The sequence below is a fragment of the Phoca vitulina genome, unplaced genomic scaffold, assembly GCF_004348235.1.
Source record: "Phoca vitulina isolate PV1807 unplaced genomic scaffold, GSC_HSeal_1.0 scaffold23, whole genome shotgun sequence".
NCBI lineage: Eukaryota > Metazoa > Chordata > Mammalia > Carnivora > Phocidae > Phoca > Phoca vitulina.
The window spans coordinates 27,465,249-27,487,869 of record NW_022589726.1 but is presented as its reverse complement, the minus strand read 5'-3'; positions in this window follow the sequence as shown (position 1 = coordinate 27,487,869).

Genomic DNA, 22,621 nt, shown 5'->3' with positions numbered 1-22,621 from the left:
AAATTAATCCATTTACAATGCTCTTGGCTATGATAAGTTTGGACAAATATTACCATCTTATTTTGTAGTTACCATGTACCATGTTTTCCTGTTGTTTCATTTTATACCCATTTTGGTTTTTGCTAGGGTAATCAGGTTTTACTAATTTCATTTTTATTTTAACTGTTTAGGAGTTATGTATTCTATTTCTATTTTAGTAATAATAAGGTTTGTTTTACAGTTTTAGTGAGGTAAAATTTATATGCCATACAATGTACCCATTGAAAGTGGATGATTTTTCAATAATATTTAGTAAATTTTTACTGTTATGCAACCATCACTACAATTCAGTTTTAGAACTCTCTCATCATGCTCTAAAATTTCATTATGTCATTTAGAGTCCATCCCCTCCCCTGCTCAGCTTCAGGCACACATTGATTTTCTTTCTATCTCTATAGTTTTGCCTTTTCTGAAAATGTCATATAAATGCAATCATACAATATGCAGACTTTTATGTCTGGCTTCTTAGCATAATAATTTGAGGTTTATCTATATTGTTGCCTGTATCAGCTTATTCATTCCTGTTTATTGCTGGGTAGTATTCATTGCACGGATATGCCATTTTTTGTTTATCCATTCATTAATGAGTTGATGGACATTTAGATTGTTTCTAATTGTTGGTTTTTGTGAACACTGTTGCTGTGAATGTTCATATACAGGTCTTTGTATAGACATATGTTTTCAGTTCTTTTGGGTAAATATCTAGAAGTGGAATGGCTAAGTCATATGAGAAGTATGTGCTGTTGCTACCCACTGCTTGGCATAAGCCAGAAAAGGTGCGGAGAGCTAAACTCTCTGGCTATAATGTGCTCCAACCAATAATCCTGACAGTTCCACTGGGCTCTTTCTCATCCCATCTCATACAATCCTTCTGAACCTTCAGCACCCCTAAAGCAACTCCCATATTTTTAACAGTCAGTCCTCTTCTTTTTTCACTCTTGGGTCTGGGTTCTCCCTCAAACTGACCTCACCTGCTTTTTACTTTCAGGAATATCTCATAATTTCAGGCCCACAAACAGCACCTTGACTTGTTTTTCAACACTGCTGTGAATTTATTTATAGTGTAACTGGTCCTGAGATTAGAAGTTCTGACAATAAGACAGTAGACAACAATTAGATCCCAGAGTAATATGATAAACCCACATACAGGTTTCCAAAGCAAATGTTTGAGAATCAGTTAGAAAACCTACCTACGATATATATATATATATAAACAGGTTAAGAAAGTGGAGGAGGAAGAAAATTTGTGGAGAGATTTCTTTGGCAAGAGCTACTGCCATAATGATAATTCCACTCCTATCCTACAAGGCTCCCCCTCCTCCCTCCCCTCAAGCCTAGCCAGAGCAGACTTCAGGGGATCACTGGAGGACTTGATATGTGTTCCCTGGAGCTTGGGAAGCATGTTGTTCTGATGTCCGACAGAAACTTGAGGCATCAAGAGATAAGAACCAACGGCAATTGGCGGGAAAAGTCAGGGCAGAGTTACCGACTGATGCTTTACTTTGAGCAGTAACTACATTCCCCTCTGACACAAGCCAAAGGCGACCATCAGGGATGAGGTGTAGAGCTTTGGGGAGGAAAATTGGCCAAGGGTTATTTAAAAGTGTTCCAGCACTTCTGCAAAAGGAAAAGGGGTGTGTGAGTGGACTGAGACTCTAGAAGGGAAGCAGCAGGGGCCACTGAGGAAAATGAAGTCATCACAGCACATGCAGTTGGATAAACACAACAAAAGAACCTTAAAAACACACGTAAGAGAGTCTGCTTTAAACACCTGCAAGGCCTAAAGCATGTGACATCACCTAAAACAGTATCAGTCAGATGAGAGCTTTCTGTGTTCCTTTTCCTGTCTTCTGCCTTTATGCCCCAACCTGCCAGAGGCTGCAAGCTGTGAGTAGCACACTGAGGGAGGAGAAACAGAGAGAAAAGAAACTGATGACATCTCTTCCAGGTATCAGAAAGCCTGCCTGAAGCTGGCCCTACCTGTAGGAGAAGGGAGGATTTCATTCTAAATCAGTTTTAGGATTATGATTCTTATAAAGAATTGGTCATGCTGATTTCCATATTCAGACTGTGTTTTGTGACTTAAAGGGAACATAAGAGTCTATTTCCTAAGAGACACCAAAAGAGTAATGGGGGCCTCCTGGAGGTCTCAAGGGGGCAGCAGAATCTCTTCCCTCACTTAATAAGTTTAAAGGGACAGGGGTGCCTGGGTGGCTCAGTTGTTAAGCGTCTGCCTTCGGCTCAGGTCATGATCCCAGGGTCCTGGGATCAAGTCCTGCATTGGGCTCCCTGCTCCGTGAGAAGCCTGCTTCTCCCTCTCCCACTCTCCCTGCTTGTGTTCCCTTTCTCTCTGTGTCTCTCTCTGTCAAATAAATAAATAAAATCTTAAAAAAAACAAACAAACCCTTGCAACCCACAGGTGCGGAGGAAAAAAAAATCCAATACATTTGAAAAAAAAACTTTAAAGGGATAGTAGTCAACCACCTAAAGTTAGTTCATCCATTGCAAACCTCAGGTTGGGCTTGTAAAATGATATGATTATAATTTTTATATCTGTTCTGTTATTTCTAGGGATTTAAAGTGGAGGGAGGGGCCGAAGCATTTTCATAATCCAATCGTTTCACCTCTGAAATCTTTTATTTTGGTTTCTGAAAATAACTGCATATTTTTCTCGTACTCTTACTGTTTCTTTGTATATAATTCTAGCCACCAGTCCATTAAATTTTCTGTGTTTCCCCAGGTTGGACTCAACTCCCTTTCCTTTCCAGCCAAGGCATTCCAGTGCATTATTTCGATTTGCTATTCTGTTTCCAAGACGCAACTTGCTGTTGTACCTCATCCTTGCACTGACCCTGCTAATCTGCCTTTTCTAATTCTAGACACAGGCTGCTGAGCAATACTGAAGAAATCACTTAACCCCACAGCCTGCAAATTCCTACTCTCCAAACTCAGTTGGACTCCTAGTACTTCTTTGCAAAACATTTATATATTTTCTTGGGTCAGCTTCCCTTTTTCACCCACTTTTATCATTTTTTTTTTTTGCCATTCATTTGCTTGAATAAATTCATATTTCATAGAAAATACTGAAAAAGTTTTGTGAACAAATTCTCACCTTCTCAACTCCACCTAAAAATTTATATTTCCATCTCCTTCCCTTGTCCCTCTAGTCTCAGGTATAGATTATCTTCCCACTGGCTGAATCTATTTTGTTTACCTGTGTCCTGGGTCACTGCATATCAGTAACCAGGGGATCTTGTTAAAATGAAGATTCTGATTCAACAGTTCTGGGTGGGGCCTGAGGCTGTGTATTTCCAACAACCTTCCAGGTCATGCTGATGGTGCTGGTCCACAGACCACGCTTTGAGTAGCAATGCTGTTGTTTGATATCCTCTCATCTCCTTTTGCTCTACCAATTATTCTTCTTGCTTTATTTTCACACTCTCCCTACTGACTTTTCAGCATATAAAATGCTTGAATTTCTCTGATCTTAAAAAAAGTAACTTTGCAAAATCTTTCCTTCTTAAGGCATCACTCTATCTCCTACCTAACGTTCTGTATGTTATCTATTGCCACATAGCAAATTATCCTAAAGCCTCACAGCTGAAAATAACAATTTCTGGGGGCTCAAAAACCCAGGCATGGTGTAACTAGGTCCTCTGGCTGCAATCAAGATATCATCTGGGGTTACAGTCACTTCAAAGCTTGTCTAGGGAAGGATCCATTTCTAAACTCATTTATCTGCTAATGGTGGGATTAGTTCCTTGCACATTGTTGGACTGAGGGCCTCAGTTCCTTATTGGCTACTGACTAGAAGCCTCCATCAGTGCTTTGTCATGTGGGCCTTTCAACAGAGCATCTCACAACATGGTAGCTGGCTTCCATCAGAGTTTGTAGAGAGTGCAAGAAAGGGCGAGCAAGACAGAATCTTGTCTTTTTATAACCCAATCTGGGAAGTGGCACTCTATCACTTTTGCTGTATTCTATTCATTAGAAGCAAGTCACTAAGTCCAGCCTACACTCAAGGGGAGGGGACTGTACAAAGGCATGAATACCAAGTGGTCATTTTAGAAGCTGTCTACCATACCTTCACAGCTAAGCCTCTTGAAAAAGGCTACACTTGACTTCCCCATTCTGTCAACTTTCACTCACTTTTTGAACCTTTAGCTTTTTGGTTCTCACTTTCACTGCTTACTAAAGATGCCCTAATTGTCAAATCCAGAAATCACTTCTCACTACTCACCTTTCCTGACCTTTTATTTAGCTTTCATAATACCACTCTCTCTTGATTTTATCCCTATTCCTTGAACCAAAGCCTTCTCAATACCCTTTCCAGCTCCTCTTCACCTATGCATATTTTGAATGTAGATGTTTCATAAGTTCCTGTACCTTGTCTTCTTGCTCTGCATACAGTACTCTCATCTTCACCTACAGCTCTGTTAACCTTAAAAATAAAACTGTCCATTATTTTACCAGCAAAAATGGGTTTAGTTGAGAAATTACAACTTAGGACGAGCAATCCATGGCAAAAACCATAGGCAAGTCAGGAGAACAAGGAAAAGAATGCTCTTTTATAGAGGAAAGGGAGGAGTTGGGAGGGCTGTTATAAACTAAAAGCCCATTGGAGTAAACTGGAAGTTCGAAGTATAGTGGCTTTTCCTTGGCTGAGTTGTGACTGTCTCTCATTGTCTGGGCTGTTCCATGCATGGGCTTCTGCTGGGGTAGTAAGGTAGTAGCTAAAGTAGTATCCACTTGCAAGGTGTAGCTCTTCCTGTTGGGGTCTGCAATCGATGATATAAGTACAGTAATTTAAAAAATTAAAACTTGTATGTTGATACTCTGCATATATTTTCCATAGGGGAACCAGCCTATTTGCAAATCAGTAATCCAGTATTTAAATCTGAACAAATTATAATTGGCTCTCTTATTCACTCTGATTTCTTGCACTTTATCTCCACTCCTTTCTTATCCTACTTTTTTCTTACTGCAATCTCAAACACAGAATGGTAGGTGTAGTGCAATGTATATAACCATAAAAGCGAAGTCTAGAAAAATCTTAATGTTTTTCATTTTCCATGTCATAATTTTTAATGGAGAGATCACATGAAATCAGCCTATCCACTGGCATACTTTATCCCTCCCAGCCCCTTATAAGGTAACTTAAGTGGGAATATTAATGCTTTGATGCTTTTAGAAAGCGACTGTCATAAATTATTTGACCCCTTGCCCAAACAAAAGCAAAAATTAAATCCACTGGACAACACTATATGCAAATGAGCTGATTAGCACTGCCAAAATAGGGCGAATATTTAGTCATTAGGAGACATCTTAAATGACAATACTCTTGAGCTCTCCATTAGAGCAGGTATATGTGAAGATACAGACACATGAGAAAGGCAAATGAGCAAATGTGGATAATCCATTAGAAGTTCTCAGTTAGAATTAACTGTGAGAGCCTGGCATGGAGGAATGCAACAGAAGAAGCTTCCATTTAAATTGTTTGTTTATCCTACTTATCTGAAGTCAGAGCCAATAATCCCAATGATCCCAAGAATGGTGATAAATGTTTTTCCACATTTAGAAAGAGCCAAGTGGCAGAACCTTTACAAATAGGCCAATTCCTGCTCTTAGTAACATGATACAAATAAGGCTCTGCTGAGTTAATACTGGTGGGTCATGTGCCTTGACTTCTTTCTTATTAGCAGAGATAGATTTACACCAATTCTATTGCTTTCTGGTTCAGTGCCTTTTGCAACCACATGCATGCACTTAAGAAACAGAGGGGTGACATTAATCTTTAGGGAACAAAACCAAGCTACCTGACCCACGGAAGTATGACTTTTGCATCTGTCATATGCCAGGTTGAGAGCACTGTGTCTTCAAAGCCAATATGGGAACATCTGTAAGGCTTTGTGTTCCAAAATAGAGGGTCTCACAGCACATCTTTGCTGGATTCCACGGAAACTATTTCTTTCCCTCTCCCTTGATTTGGTTCTTTTAGTTCAAGCAGATCTAAATCCTAAATATCTTTTAGGTCTCTGCTTTTTCTGTTTATCTCTACTAGTATTTTGTCATTTGGGCAACTCAGTTTCTGTCCTTGACCAATATCTGACTCTGCGTTTGCTTTATTTTACTAGGTCTCTTCGACCTGCTTGTGTCCTCCTCTGTATCTGGTTTAAACTTTTGGGGCGCCTGGGTGGCTCAGTTGGTTAAGCGACTGCCTTTGGCTCAGGTCATGATCCTGGAGTCCCGGGATCGAGTCCCATATCGGGCTCCCTGCTCAGCGGGGAGTCTGCTTCTCCCTCTGACCCTCTTCCCTCTCGTGCTATCTCTCATTCTCTCTCACTGAAATAAATAAATGAAATCTTTAAAAAAAAAAAAAAAATTTTGGCTGCTTTTGTTTTAGCTCTCCTAACAGTCTGTAGAGACTTCGATCCATCATGCAACACAAGATATGGAGAGCTACATTAGAACAGTGTATACTGGCTTATCAGACCCTATGACCTTCCATCTTCTAAAATGATTTTATTTGTATGCTTTTTAGTTGAAGCTGGCTGACAGCATTGGATTATGACCTATAAATAAGAATCTTGTAAATGGGATGAATAGAAAGTAACATTTTTGGCTCAATTCCCATCCTTTGTATTTATAACATGAATGCTGAGTATCCATGGGAGAAAGTGCTTCATTTACCTTTTAGAAATCATTTGGAGTTATTATTCCCCTAAAAGGACACAGAATGATACCCTATCAATTAATAGATAGAAATCTAGGAAAGAAAAACTCAGTAGTTTTTACTTCGACTAATTAACACCATATGTTAATCTAAGTGATTTTTATAATTTTCAGATTGAGTCTCAGCTCAGAGGTAAGACTGTTCATACTATCACCAAGGAGGCTTGCACCCCTACAAGTTGCCATTTCAAATATTTTAACTCTTTCATTACTGCCAATATTCAGAATACAGAATTTTCAACTCTTAATGGATTATTTCTTTTCAGAGGCAGTGTGTTTTTTTGTGCAGATTAAATAATTTGGAACAGAGCCTAGCACATAGCATAGACATTTGCTAGTATAACTTTTTAAAATTGTAGTAATGGATTAGCATCCAGATCTTGCTGGATGGTATTTAGCCAGGGATATCTGAATATGGTCTTGGACCTGTTACTCTTCTCTCTGTAATTGTGTTGAGGGAGACTATCTGCATAATAGGGGCAAAACAAGACAAAATAATACTTCATTGTTAGCTAGATCTTTGGCTTCAAACCCTAACATAACCAGAAGAACAGTAAAATTCCACTTCTTTAAGCTGGAGGCCACAAAAACCAATGGCCAAAGCAAGCCAAATGGCAAATCTTTTCTCTCTTTCCTACCTTTACCCTTAGTCACACCCTAGCCTTGAAATTTGCCATTCCAGTAATATAAAAATGATACCTGCCAGAGCTAGAAAACAAGAAGTAAGAGGGGAAAAAATTGTTCCCTGATCATAGAACTATATACCCCAGACTTTCTCATGCCAGAGCAATACATTGAATGTGACTGTGTCAGCTGGGAAAAGAGAGACAAATGGAGAACAGAGGAAGGGAAGGTGGCTTAGGTTTCTATCAAGTTTTAAGCCTGACTTCCATAACCTCATGGGTACAAACTGAAAAGAAGAGAAAGAGCTCGTTCAGTTTTGAAGCTGTGGCACTAACTCTTCATTCATAAAGCTATCCCAGTCTTACTGGGCATTTGATAGAGGCCAGACACCAAACCACTAGCCGTGGCCACTTCAATGTTCCTTAAACCAAACCAAACCAAATCGAACCATAGAAATTCCCCTTATGGACCGAGTCAGAGGACAAAGGACTGAAACAAACAGTGCTACCTTTGCCTGTGGGCAACAACTGTCTTCCAGGATTGTGAAGATGATTGGCAGTAAGGTATGTAATGTACATGGCTCATAGTAGGCCCTCAAATTATAGCTACTTTTCTGCATTTTGCTGTTATTATTACTAAAGAAAATCTTCTATGCTAGATATAGAAATACAGAAAACTGAATTAAAAAGTACAAATTACATAGTGCTTGATATCATAATTATGTCTCCCAGAACTGTAGCAAAAATTGATTGACCATTTAAGACTTAAAATCTTAAGAGTCGTTTTGTTTTCAGTATTCTCTGTAATTTGGTGGCTACAAGTGGTCAAATACAGTACTTGGGTATAGATTTAAGAAACTTAAAATGAGTACAGAATCTGACAGCTATGTTCCATTTAGATTTAAATCATATTTAGAATTTGGCTGGGATGTTAGCCAAAAGAGATTTGTTATAGATTCATAAGATAAAATTATGGCATGAATCATCATCTCTCTAGCCTATTCAAGTAAAGAATTTTTTCAAAGGATATTTTAGAGTCAGATACAGTTCATAATTTGATGTATATGTGTTTCTGCAATTTGATTCTTTAATTTCAAAGAATACAACAAACAAGGGCATACATTATCTAAAGCTACATGTTTGGGTTTATCAGATAGGAACTAAGTGAAGGAATGCAAGAACATGTGTTTTTTGTTGTTGGTGTTGTTGTTGTTTATTTGTCTCCTATTTAAAAGGAAGACAAGGGGCGCCTGGGTGGCTCAGTTGGTTAAGCGACTGCCTTCGGCTCAGGTCGTGATCCTGGAGTCCCGGGATCGAGTCCCGCATCGGGCTCCCTGCTTGGCAGGGAGTCTGCTTCTCCCTCTGACCCTCCCCCCTCTCATGCTCTGTCTCTCATTCTCTCTCTCTCTCAAATAAATAAATAAAATCTTTAAAAATAAATAAATAAATAAAAGGAAGACAAGTTCTATATAAAAAGAGACTTGACATTTTCAAGGCCAAACCATTATTTAGAAAACATAGAACATAGAATTACAGATATCTTTTTAAAAATATTTTATTTATTCATTATTTGAGAGAGAGAGAGAGAGAGAGATTGAGAGAACAAGTGGGAAGAGGGGCAGAAGGAGAAGCAGACTCCCTGTGGAGCAGGGAGCCCAACCCAGAACTTGATCCCAGGACCCTGGGATCATGACCTGAGCCAAAGGCAGACGCTTAACAACCGAGCCACCCAGGCACCCTAGAATTACAGATATCTTTGTGAGTAAGGATTTTAAAAAGCAGTTATCATAGTTTTTGATAGTATTAAGACCAATGCAGAATGTTGGAAGAGCTCATACTGAGACCATCACCTAATACTGCAGTGATAAAACATTCAAGTCCAACCTCAGAATTCCTGACATTTACTATGGAGATAAAAATGTGGGTTTTTAAAAAACTAGCCTAGTAAGATTGTATCAGGGAACTTGGTATTTTTTTCATTTGCACTGGAATTTGTGGTTGGCTAAGCTTTCACAATAATCCAATTTAATCTTTAATCTTTAACATTATCATAACCTTTAGGTAATAGCATCTGGAATTCTACTAAAGTTAATTGTAGTGCCCTTAATAGTTATTTTTAGAAAAGGTATTAGAAAAAAAGAGTAGAAAAAGAGAAAGATAAAAAAGATAAGTACAAAAAGTAAAAAAAGATAAAGCCCAACCAAATCATGTAATTTAAGACGTGTTATTTAGACTGTGCATAAATTTAAGCACCTTCTAATATTATAGCCATAAAACATGTAGATTCCTTAACTTCTCTGTAACTTGTTTCTTCCTCTATAAAATGGGCATACTTCCTTCAATTCTTGGGAGGATTAAATTAGAAAATACATTTAAAGTGCTTAGAATAGTACTTAGCATGTAATAAGCATTCAGCAAAGGATATATGTTATCAGTAACAGTAGTTGCACATAGGAAATGATGGCTTAATGTGTGGTTACATAACAATAAATAAAGAGCATTTCTTTTTTAGAATGTATCTGTCTAAAATTTGGAGAAAACATTTTAAATTTCCTAATCTATAAAAAATTCTGAAAAATACCCAATGCACAATTAATATTTAGTGAGCATTCAGTAATACACCACAGAATCACTGTCCATTAAGCATAGGAAGCAAAACTACCTTAAAATGCTATACATAATACATAAAGTAGTGCTTATTATCATCAAACATTTTATCGTTTAAAACTTTTTTCCCAAATTCAGAGGTTCCCTAGAAAACCTTCCATTGTAGATTATTAGTATGATAAAACCCCATTATAACACAGCTTGTTAGTACCTAGATTTGTATACTTGTGTCAGATCATTTCCACTGAAAATTATATCTTGTCCTAAAACAACATCTCATTAATTTATTCTTTGTTTAACCTATGGGTCAAATAATGTTTTTCTGAAAAACAAATATAGTATTAGACTAAAAAAGGCATTAATTTTTCTCACCAACACCAGGATTTTTATATATTTGTGTTTAATAAGGCAAGTAATTTCCAACATACTATAGCAGTATAACTGGCATAATTGTTTTTCTAGATTTGTATAAATTCAGAGTGATTAATCACTAACTCTATGGGATAATGTCAAAAAATTTGGTCTTAAAAAATAAAACCACCATTTTCAGTCTTCTGCATATTTTATGTACATTGTTTTCTCACAATAAATTCCAACTGTATTAATATACATTCAGCTCCATTTTTCATCTCCTCTTTGTAGCCTAAAATGATGCTTTTATGTCCAAGAAAGAATAAAAGAGTGGCAGGAAAAGGGTTAGAAATATGGAGTTTCCAAAAACTCTGGGGATTAATAAGAAAAAGGTGGGAGAAGGATGGCATGAAACAGAGAGTTGGAAGAGAAGCAATGAGTCTAATCTAGTGCTGATCCTAATCTGTTCTATGTCTGACTCTAGACGTTGGAATTGTCTTTGGAGCTACAATAAGTTATCAGAAGACTTAAGTGGGTTGGATACCCAGGACAACTCACTTGTATGAATATAAGCAGACAAGTTGATGCTGGTTGTCTGCTGGGAGTTCAGCTAAAGCTTTTGATGAGTGCCTACACATTCTCCATGTGGCTCGTTTTTAATGGCTGGGCTCCCAATGGGAGCATCTTGAGTGCTGAGTGTCCCCAGAGCAAGCATTTCAAAAGGCCCAGATGGAAGCCACAAAACTTCTTATGATCTAACCTCAGAAATCCCACAACATCATTTCCAATGCATTCTGTTGGCCAAGCAAATCACCAAAGTTATCTCAGATTCGGAGATTCTCATAGGAAGTATAACAGAATTTGTGGCAATCTTAATGAACCACAAATTTGAAAAAAAATTCTAGAAATGAAAATCATTATGAACAAAAAAAATTTTTTTTTAAGATTTTAATTTATTTGACAGAAAGAGACACAGCGAGAGAGGGAACACAAGCAGGGGGAGTGGGAGAGGGAGAAGCAGGCTTCCCGCGGAGCAGGGATCCCGATGTGGGGCTTGCTTGATCCCAGGGATCATGATCTGAGCCAAAGGCAGGTGCTTAACGACTGAGCCACCCAGGCACCCCATTATGAACAAAGTTAAGAACTCAGTACATGGATTTCACAGAAATTTGGACAAGTTTAAAAAAAACCCAGTGATCTGGAAGAGAGAATGGCAAGGCAAATAACCAGAATATAAAATCCAAAGATAATAAAAGATACATTAAAAAGACACTAGAAACCAGAGATAATAGGATAATTTTTTTCAACAAGCTCAAAGAAAACAACTACCAACTGAAAATTCTGTATCTAGTGAAGATATTCTTCAGAAATGTTTCACTCAGTGTGCCTGGGTGGCTTAGTTGGTTAAGCATCAGACTCTTGGTTTCTGCTCAAGTCATGATCTCAGGGTCCTGGGATGGAGCCCAGCCTCAGGCTCCTTGCTCAGCAGGGAGTAGGCTTCCCTTCTCCCTTTGCCCCTCCTCCTGCTCACGCACGCTCTCTCTCTCTCAAATAAGTAAAAATATCTTAAAAAAAGAAGAAATGTTTCACCCAAACAAAAATGAAGATAATCCATCACCAGCAGGCCCATATTAAAGGAAATACTAAAGGGTGTTCTCTAGGCAAAAAAGAAAATGGTCCTATAAAGGAGTTCCCAGATGCAAGAAGGAATGAAGAGCACAAAAATAGTAAATGTATGGGTAAATCTGTATTAACAGATGGATTGTATAAAATAATAATAATAGTTTTTTGGGGGTTCAAAATATATAGAAATTGAAACACATGATAACACTATAAACTAATAGAGGAAGTTAAATAGAGTTAAGGTATTCTGGAGAGAAAGTAAAGTACTAATTATTAGAATTTGACAAGTCATTAATGTATTTGTGTTTTTTTTTTTTTAAAGTTTTTTATTTATTTGACAGAGAGAGAGAGAGAGAGACAGCGAGAGAGGGAACACAAGCAGGGGGAGTAGGAGAGGGAGAAGCAGGCTTCCAGCAGAGCAGGGAGCCCGATGCGGGGCTCGATCCCAGGACTCTGGGATCATGACCTGAGCCGAAGGCAGACGCTTACCGACTGAGCCACCCAGGCGCCCCCCCTTTTTTTTTTTTTTAATGTTTTTTATTTATTTGACAGAGAGAGAGAGACAGCGAGAGAGGGAACACAAACAGGGGGAGTAGGAGAGGGAGAAAGTCATTAATGTATTTGGAGTTCAGATATAAAACAGGTATAAACTCTGATATTTATTGTATATTGATTTTCAACCAAGGTGACAAGACAATTCAAAGAGGAAAAGGATATATATATATACACACACACATATATATATTTTAACAAATAGTGCTGGAACAATTGGATATCCACCTACAAAATGATGAATTTAGACTTTTTTCTCATACCATACACAAAAACAAACTCAAAATGGATCATAGACATAAATGTAAGTGCTAGAACTATGAAAATCCTTAAAGAAAACATAGGTGTAGGGGCGCCTGGGTGGCTCAGTTGGTTAAGTGGCTGCCTTCGGCTCAGGTCATGATCCCGGAGTTCTGGAATCGAGTCCCACATCGGGCTCCCAGCTCAGCGGGGAGCCTGCTATTCCCTCTGACCTTCTCCCCTCTCATGCTGTTTCTCTCTCTCTCTGTCAAATAAATAAATGGATAAATAAAATCTTTAAAAAAAAAAAAGAAAAAGAAAAAGAAAACATAGGTGTATGGGCACCTAGCTGGCTCAGTTGTTGGAGCATGTGACTCTTGATCTCAGGGTTGTGAGTTCAAACCCCACGTTGGGTGTGGGAATTACTTAAAAAAAAGAAAACATAGGAATAAATAGATATACATCAAAAGCATAAGCAATAGAAGAAAAAAATTGATAAGTTGAACTTCACCAAAATTAAAAATTTTTGCCCTTCAAAAGACATAGTAAGGCAGTGAAAAGACAAGCCAGAAATAGGAAAAAAAAATTTAAGATTTTATTTATTTATTTGAGAGAGAGCCAGAGAGAGAGCACGAGTGGAGGGGTTGAGGGTAGAGACAGAAGCAGACTCCCCACTAAGCAGGGACCCCAAGATCATGACCTGAGCCAAAGACAGACACTTAACTGAGCCACCTAAGCGCCCCTGGAAAATTTTTTAAATCACATATCTAATAAGGGATTGTATCCATAACAACTCAATGATAAGGCAAATGATGGGGAAAAGATTTGAATAGACATTTCAACCAAAAAGACATATGAATGGTCAATAAGTACAGAAAAGATGCTCAATATCATTAGTTATTAGGCAAATGCAAATTAACATCATAAGGCAATAACACTTCACACTCGCAAAAATGGCTATAATAAAAAATACGATAACAAGGGTTGGTGAGGATGTATGGAAACTGGAACCCTCATACATTGCTAGCAGGAATGTAAAATGGTGCAGCCACTTTGGAAAATAGTTTGGCAGTTTCTTAAAATGTTAAATATAGATTTACCCTATAACTCAGCAACTCTTCCCTTAGGTATTTACCCACCAAAATTGAAAATATATGTCAACATATGGGACACCTGGGTGACTGAGTCAGTTGAGTGCCCAGATCTTGATTTCCACTCAGGTTGTGATCTCATGAGCTCAGCAGGCAGTCTGCTTGAGATTCTCTCTCCCTCTCCTTCTGCCCCTCCCCCTGCTCTCTCTCTCTTTTTCTCTCTCTCAAATAAAATAAGTCTTTATTTTTTTTTAAATTTTATTATGTTATGTTAGTCACCATACTAAAATAAGTCTATTTATTTATTTTTAAAAAGATTTTATTTATTTATTTGAGAGAGAGAATGAGAGAGAGAGAGCACATGAGAGGGGGGAGGGTCAGAGGGAGAAGCAGACTCCCTGCTGAGCAGGGAGCCTGATGCGGGACTCGATCCTGGGACTCCAGGATCATGACCTGAGCCGAAGGCAGTCGCTTAACCAACTGAGCCACCCAGGCACCCTAAAATAAGTCTTTAAAAAAAAAGAAAAAATATATGTCAACATAAAGACTTGTACACAAACGGTCATAGAAGCATTATTCATAATAGCTAAAAAAGTGGAAATAATTCAAATGTCCATCATCTGGCACATGGATAAACTAAATGTGGTGCAGACACAAAATTGACTACTGTTTGGAATAAAAGGGGATGAAGTACTAATATACTCATACAATATGGATGAACCTCAAAAACATGCTGAGTGAAAGAAGCCAGACACAAGAGACCACATTCTATATGATCCATTTATATGAAATTTTTAGAAAAGACAAAACTATATATAGAGAAAGCAGGTCAGTGCTTGCCTGGAACAGGGTATGGGAAAGGGAGTAGCTGCAAATTGGCCACAAGACTTCTTTTTGGGTGATTGAAATGTCCTAAAATTAAACTGTGGTGATGGTTTCACAACTCTGTAGAATTATTAAAAAGTAATTTAAGTGTACACTTGAAATGAGTGCATTTTATGGTATATAAATTATCTCAATAAAGCTATTAAAAATTTTTAAGTAAATAACATATTTTGTAATCAGAGAATGTGCTCTAAAACAGTAGCAAAATAATGCGTATTTTCCAAACTGAATGAGGAGGGAAATAGAATAATAAAAATACTTAACCAAAAAAAGGCAAGAAAGGCGACAAAGAGGAACATAAAATAAATGAGACAAATATAAGCACAATATAAGATGGTAGATTTAAACTCAGATATATAAGTAGTAACCTAGCAAATACAAATGGACTGTTTGCTATTTATCAGCTCCAAATTCACCCTTGTTTTTGCTCTGTGAAAATGGTTCTGGGCCTTTTAAATACTTTTCCTTTGCCAGATGGCCCTGAAGCTTTGTCAGTAGAGGGCGCTAGGAGACATCACAGGAAAAATGGGTTTTACTTCCTGGTTCCATTGTGCTCACGCTTCAGGCTCCTGCAGCATGGGCAGCTTCCCAGCTTCCAGCTCCGACGGAGCATGTGGCTTTCCCAGCCTCAGACATTTGCCCTTTCTCCAGCACAAGGTTCCTGCAGTGCACGGTGGCCTACAGCAGCCAGCAGCCAGCGACTTTCCATTTCTTGGGTGGCTTTGTAGCAGAGTGCCTCACGTAAGATGCCAGCCCTGGAGAAGCTTTCCACAGGACCCTAGAGTGAAGATTTCTGGTAAGTTCCATGGAGCAGATTTCCAGAAAGCCCCACCCATGTGGCGCCACAGAGAATTTCCGATCTCTCAGCCCAGAGGTGGTCGGGGTGGAAGGTGTACTTTTCCTTTAATACTCTATCTCATCTGTGGAGTAGTGGCTGTTCCTTATATCGGCTTTATTCATTATAATTCTCTTTCCTTCTTACTAGGTAATCCCTCATTACCCATTGTTATAATTAATAATGTAATTTATATTACATTTCCCCTACAAATTACCATGTGGTTTCTCTCTCTTAAGTGGACCTACACTGATACATGTACTAAATACTCTAATTAAAAGACAAACATTTTCAAATTTAATGAAAAAATGAGCAACTATATTTTGCATACAAGAGGCATAGCTAAAACATAAGGGTACAGAAAGATTGAAAGTAAAAATATGGAAAAGTATGTACTACAAAATGACTGACCAAAGAAAAGCTGACATAGTTATTAAGGCAAAAATAATTACCAGAGATAAAGAGGAGCACCTCATAATGATAAAAGATTTAATTTACAGGAAGGTATAAAAAAATTATAAATTTCTGTGGTGACTAATAACAGCCTCAAAAAAATATGGATAGAACTACAAAAATAAATAGATAAATCCATAATCCCAGTGGGAGATTGTAACACTCCTGTGTCAGTATTTAATAGAACAAGTAGAAAAGAAAATAAGAAAATCAGGTCATAGATTTGAACAAAATAATTAACAAACTTGATTTTATTGCATGCAGCATCTGCAGAATCCATATTTTTCAAAGATAAAAAGAACATTTGTAAAAACTATTTGTGGTACAATGGAGTCTAAACACGTTTCAAAGGATTGAAATCATATATGGTATGTTTTCTGATCAAAATGAAATTAAGCTAGAAACAATATAAAAGAAAATATACATTTGGAAATTTACAAATACATTACCAGATAACCCATGGATCAAAGATGAAATCACAGTAGAGATTAGATAAGATTCTGAACTGAATGATAATAAAAATACAGCTTCTTAAAATTTGTGTAGTGTAGCCAACTGGTGGTTAGAGGTTAATTTCTAGGCTAAAAATGTATATAAAAGGAAAAGAGAAAAGTTGATTATCAGTGATCTAAAATTCATTTCAGGAAGTTAGAAAAAGTATGGCAAAATAAACTCCAAAAGGTCAAAGTAGAAAATAATAAAGACAAGGGTAGAGATTAATAAAATAAATAAACATACAGTTGAAAAGATCAACAGAGCTAAAATTAGATTGATACTTCTTTGGTGAGACTGATAGATAAAAAAGGGGAGAAGGCACAAATAACCATTTGTTCCAAGCTATTTAAAAGTAGCTTTAAATTTTAAAAGAGGCTATTATGAACAACTTTATGCCAATTTTAGAAAAAGTGCTGAAATTCCTAGAAAAATGCAACTTATCTATTATGATACAGGAAAACTAGAGAACCAAAATAGTCTTACAGCCATTAAACAATTAAATTGCCACAAAAAAACACCTTCAAGCCCAGGCGGCTTCACTATCTTCTTTCATGCAACATTTAAGAAATAATGACAATTTAAAAAATGTACATATGAGGCCAACATAACCTTGATACCAAAACCCTACAAAGATATAATGAGAAATGAAAATTACAAGGATGTTAGGAGACGTAAAAACCCCTCAGAATATAGATGAAGAAATCCTAAACAAAATATTCTCAAACCAAATACATCAGTACCTAAACAACATAATACTTCATATTAGTCTGCTTAAGCTCCCATCACAAAATGCCACACTGGGTGGCTTAAACAACAGCAACATTTTTCTCACAATTCTGGAGGCTGGAAAGTCCAAGATGGAGGTCCCAGCAGGGTTTGGGTTCTGGCGAGAGCCCTCCTGGCTTGTAGACAGCCACTGTGTCCTCATATGGCCTTTTTCCCGAGTGCCCACAGAGAAAGAGCATGAGCTCTCTGGTGTCTTTTCTTATAAGGACACTAATTCTATGGGATCAGGGCCCCTCCCTTATGCCTCAGTTAACCCTAATTACCTCCTTAGAGCCCCATCTCCAAATACAGCCACACTGCGGGGAACGATTTTAACATGCGAATTTTGAGGGTACACAAACATACACCATGACCAATTGGGATTTATTCAAGGAATGCAGTGTAATTCACACATTAGCAAAATAAAAGAAAAAAATACATAGGATCCCTTAATAAATCAATAAATGCAGAAAAAGAGCATCTGATATAATTCAATAGACATTAGTTGATGAAATTGAACATATCTTAGAAAACTAGGACTAGAAGGGAATTTGGCAGATTATGCTCAAAAGTGACAGAACACATCATACTTAATGATGAAGTTGTGAAAACTTTCCTTTTGATGTCAGGAATATGACAATAATGTCTGCTCTTACCACTTCTATCAGAGTTGTAGTAGAGGCTCTAGCTGGGGCAGTAAGGCAAGAAAAAGCAATAAAAAGTGTAAGAATTAGAAAGTATGTTGGTTATTAAGCTATCGTCTTTGAGTTTGAAATCTGCTTTGTGATGCTGGTTCTGGGACTCTGCAAACCCACATGTCTTTTAGCAGCTGACTCCCTATTGGCTCTGCATATAGGAGGCCCTGATGGGGCCCAGGAGTGGAACTGCTGGGTCATATGGTAATTCTGTGTGTGTGTGTGTTTCTGAGTCATCTTGTCATCACCTGGTAAATAGTTTTTACATGTAGAAAACTGTAATTTAAAAGAAATCTTTGGATTCTTATTTTCAGTATTATTAGAGATAAAGAGAGGTTAATTTTTTAAAAAAGAATCCTATCTCTTCTTTTAAAAATCCGCACATACGTATCAGCCATAAGTTCCTGAATCGTATTTTGCTGCAAGGGATAATTCACACTTGTTGGGACTCATCTGTTCAATCCAGTAGGCCACCGAGGGAACAGTGGGCAGATGTGTTAGTCCGGGCTTACAGTACTGTGTGTGACCTTATCTCTTTGATTTCTGTAAACTCAAAACAGTTCTAAATTAAAAAACACTATAAGAGAAATTTTCTGTTTGGGTATGAACTCTTTCTTTGCACTTGGCTAGATTCCCAGTTTCCACCTTCTGGCTATGAAGTTAATACTCTGCTTCTGACTTTATCTTCTCTTCTGTGGGAACTTTGAATGCAGACTTCTTCCTGTAACTCCTAACTGAACACAAAATTGTGATGATGCTACTCCGCTACGTACCCTGATCACATTTCTGCCTACATACTCTGAATTATTGGGCACTATGAACAGCATTTAGCATAGTGTTTTCCATTTCTTTCTTGGGAAATGAGAGGGAGGTTGGGTATGGACTAAACTGATAAGGCTACTTTAGTTTATTTAGCTAATTGATTCTATTTGAGGAGGTATCGTATCATGTTAAATGTGAGTAATGTAACTAAAGAGATAGTGACCAGGGTGCTGGTGGGAGGTGTTTATATTTAGTTCCTAGGAATGTACAACGGTCATGTAGAAAAAATTAATGAGTCCAAATGAAACAGAATGGATTTTTTGGGTTATACACAGCCCCACTGATATAATAATGGTTTCCCACTCCCACCCAGAACAAAGGCATGATCTAACAATGGAAAGTCTGTTTAAATTTTACTGTTAGAAAACTCTATGGTCATCCTAATAGTCTTATTTTAATTTAGAACTTTTTTGAGTTTACAGAAATCAAAGCGATATTAATAGGTAACAACTATGCTCTGACAGCTTCTTGAAGATACTATTATTTTTAATTATTATTTTTAAGTAAGCTCCATGCCCAGTGTGAGGCTTGAACTCACAACTCCGAGATCATCACATGCTTCACTGACTGACAGTCAGGTACCCATGAAGATATTATTATTTTATAGTGATCTTATACAAGGTTATTAAACACAGTTTCCTATTCTTTCCAGTTGAAAAAAAAAAAAGGTAAAAATTGTGTTAGGATCCATTTTGGTAAATGCATCCAGAATGAAACAACAAAAGACCCTATGAAATCTGAACAATATTTTTTATCCAGCTTGTTTAAGGAGTTCATTCTTGAGTGTTTTGCTTTTTACCTTGAATGTCCAAAAATTAATACTGGCTTGTTTTTGGTGAGAAAGGGCTGTGAATAGCATTAGCAATTTTGCTCACCCTTTTCTCATCAGTTTAGTTCAATTTAGTAATAAAAAGACAGATGTAGTCAATTTAATCTGTTTCATCACATATCTAGTAATTTTAAATTATATACTGACCTCATGGATGATAAATTGATGAGACTGAGTTCTGATAATCTTCCGCTGAAGAATGCTGAGCTTTGTTCTAACAGACACTTGTATTACTGGAGAATCATCCTTATCTCCTAGAGTCTTGATTATAGGCTTGTTGAGTGTGAATCTATTTAGTTTTGTCCTAGGACATATTATTTTCCAGGAACTTGGTCTTTACTCAGAAGCCATGGATGGCCCTTCTGGGATTTCAACAGAGAGCTCAAGGTGTTCACTAAGCTCCTGTAACATGTAAGGTGTCAGTTAAGGATCTAAATCATTTGGTATGTGGACATCCAATTGCCCCAGCATCATTTGTGGAAAAGACTACCCTTTCCCCTGTTTGAATGCCATGGGACCTTTGTTGAAAATCAACTGACCATGGGGCATCTGGGTGGCTCAGTATGTGGGCATCCAACTCTTGATTTTGCTCAGGTCATGATCTCAGTGTCGTGGGATCAAGCCCTGTGTTGGGCTACATGCTCAGCGAGAAGCCTGCTTGAGATTTGTTCTCTCCCTCTGCCCCTCCCCCCTGCTCTTTCACTCTCTCCAAAATAAAAAAATAATAAATCCAAAATAAATAAATAAATAAATCTTTAAAAAACATCAATTGACCATAACTGGAATATTTTATGTCTAGAGTCAAAATTCTCTTCTGTTTTTTCCATGCCTATCCCTATGCCAGAACCGTACTCTAATTATTCTAGTTTTATATTAATTTTTGAAATCAGGTAGCATAAATCCATTGATCTTCTTTTCAAAGTTGTATTGGCTATTCTAGGTTCTTTGTATTTTCATACATATTTTAGGATCAGCTTGTTAATTTCATAAATAAGCCTACTAGAATATTGATAGGGATTGCATTGAATTTATCATCAATTTACGAAGCATTGCCATCTTAATAATATTCAGTCCATGAATGTATGAACATGCGATGTCTTCCGACTTATTTAAATCTTTTAAGTTTCTCTTTGTAATGTTTTGTGCTTTTCAATGTACAAAATCTTGCCCTTCTTTTGGTGAATTTATTCCTAAGCATTTTGTTCTTTCTGATGATATTGTGAACAGAATGGTTTTCTTATTTTTATTTTCATATTGTTTCTTGCTAGAGGAATGCAGTTAATTTTTGTCCTTGAATCCTGTGATTTTGCTGAACTCATTTATTAGTTGTAATAATTTTTTGTGTCTTAGGATTTCTATATATATGATCATGTCCTCTACAACTAAAAACAATTTTACTTCTTCTTTTCCAATTTGGAGGCTTTTTATTTCTTTTTCTTGCCAGGTTGCACTGGCTAGAATATCTAATACAATGTTGAAGACAAAAAAGGAAAGATCTTTGCCTTATTCCCAGTATTAAAGGTAAAACCTTCAGTATTTCACCATTAAGTATAATGTTAGTTGAACATTTTTTATAGATGCCCTTAATCAGATTAAGGAAATTACCTTTTTTCCAGGTTTGCTGAGAATTTTTATCATGAATGGGTACTGGATATTGTTAAAATAAATATTTTTATGTGTTCATTGAGATGATTATGTATTTTTTGCCCTTTATTCCAATAAAATATATTAATTTTTGTATGTTAACCAACATATACTGGAATAAATCACATTTGATCATGGTGTAAAATTTTTAAAAAATGTTTTTAATTCCAGTATAATTAACATACAGTATTATATTAATTTCAGGTGTATAATATAGTGATTCAAAATTCTATACATTACTCAGTGCTCATCATGATAAGTGACACCTTGATTTTAGTCTAGTGAGATGCATAACCTTTTAGCAAAGAGTTGAATTTCTATCCTACAGAACTGTAAGATAATAAATTTGTGTTGTATTACACTACTAAATTTGAGGTAATTTGTTATAGCAACAATAGAAAATGAATACTTAGACTATTCATATTTTCTCTTTCTTCTTGAGTTAGTTTTGATAACTGTGACTTTCAAGGAATTTGTCCATTTCATCTAATTTGTCTAATTTGTTGGCATGAAGTTGTTCACAGTATTCTTTAACAATCCTTTTAGTTTCTATAAGGTCAGTAAAGATTTCCTTTATTTCTTTCATGATTTGGGGAATTTGTGTATTCTTTCTCATTCACTGCCTCTCTATGCCTTGGTAAGTGTGTTTAAAGTTTTCTCAATTTTGTTAGTCTTCCTTTGATCTCATTGTTTTTTTCTACTCTTTTTTTTTCCTATTTCATTGGTTTCTTTTTTTTTTTAAGTTTTGAAATACTTAGGCATGTATGAAGTCTCATAAATAAGGTAGCAGAATGGCACAAATGCATAAGCTCTCTGACATTCCTTTAGTTATGCTATAATCCCAGTTAATACAATTTTTCAACAACTCAAAATTTGATGTTTCACAAATGCTGATGAAATGCTTAACTTTACTATGAATCACATATTTGTTTTACTCATATTTTAATATTCTGTAAGTTTCTTGCATTTAAATTAAAGTCCTTTTAAAAATAATGATAACAGAAATATGGAAGAATACATAAATTTCAAGTGTAGAGCCTGATGAATTTTTTTCCTTTCCTTTTTTTTTTTTTTAGTGGAAATTTTTTTTATTATGTTATGTTAATCACCATACAACACATCATTAGTTTTTGATGTACTGTTCCATGATTAATTGTCTGCGTATAACACCCAGTGCTCCATGCAGTACGTGCCCTCTTTAATACCCATCACCAGGCTAACCCATCCCCCCCCCCTCTAGAACCCTCAGTTTCTCAGAGTCCATAGTCTCTCATGGTACATCTCCCCCTCCTATTTCCCCCCCTTCATTTTTCCCTTCCTGCTATCTTCTTCTTCTTCTT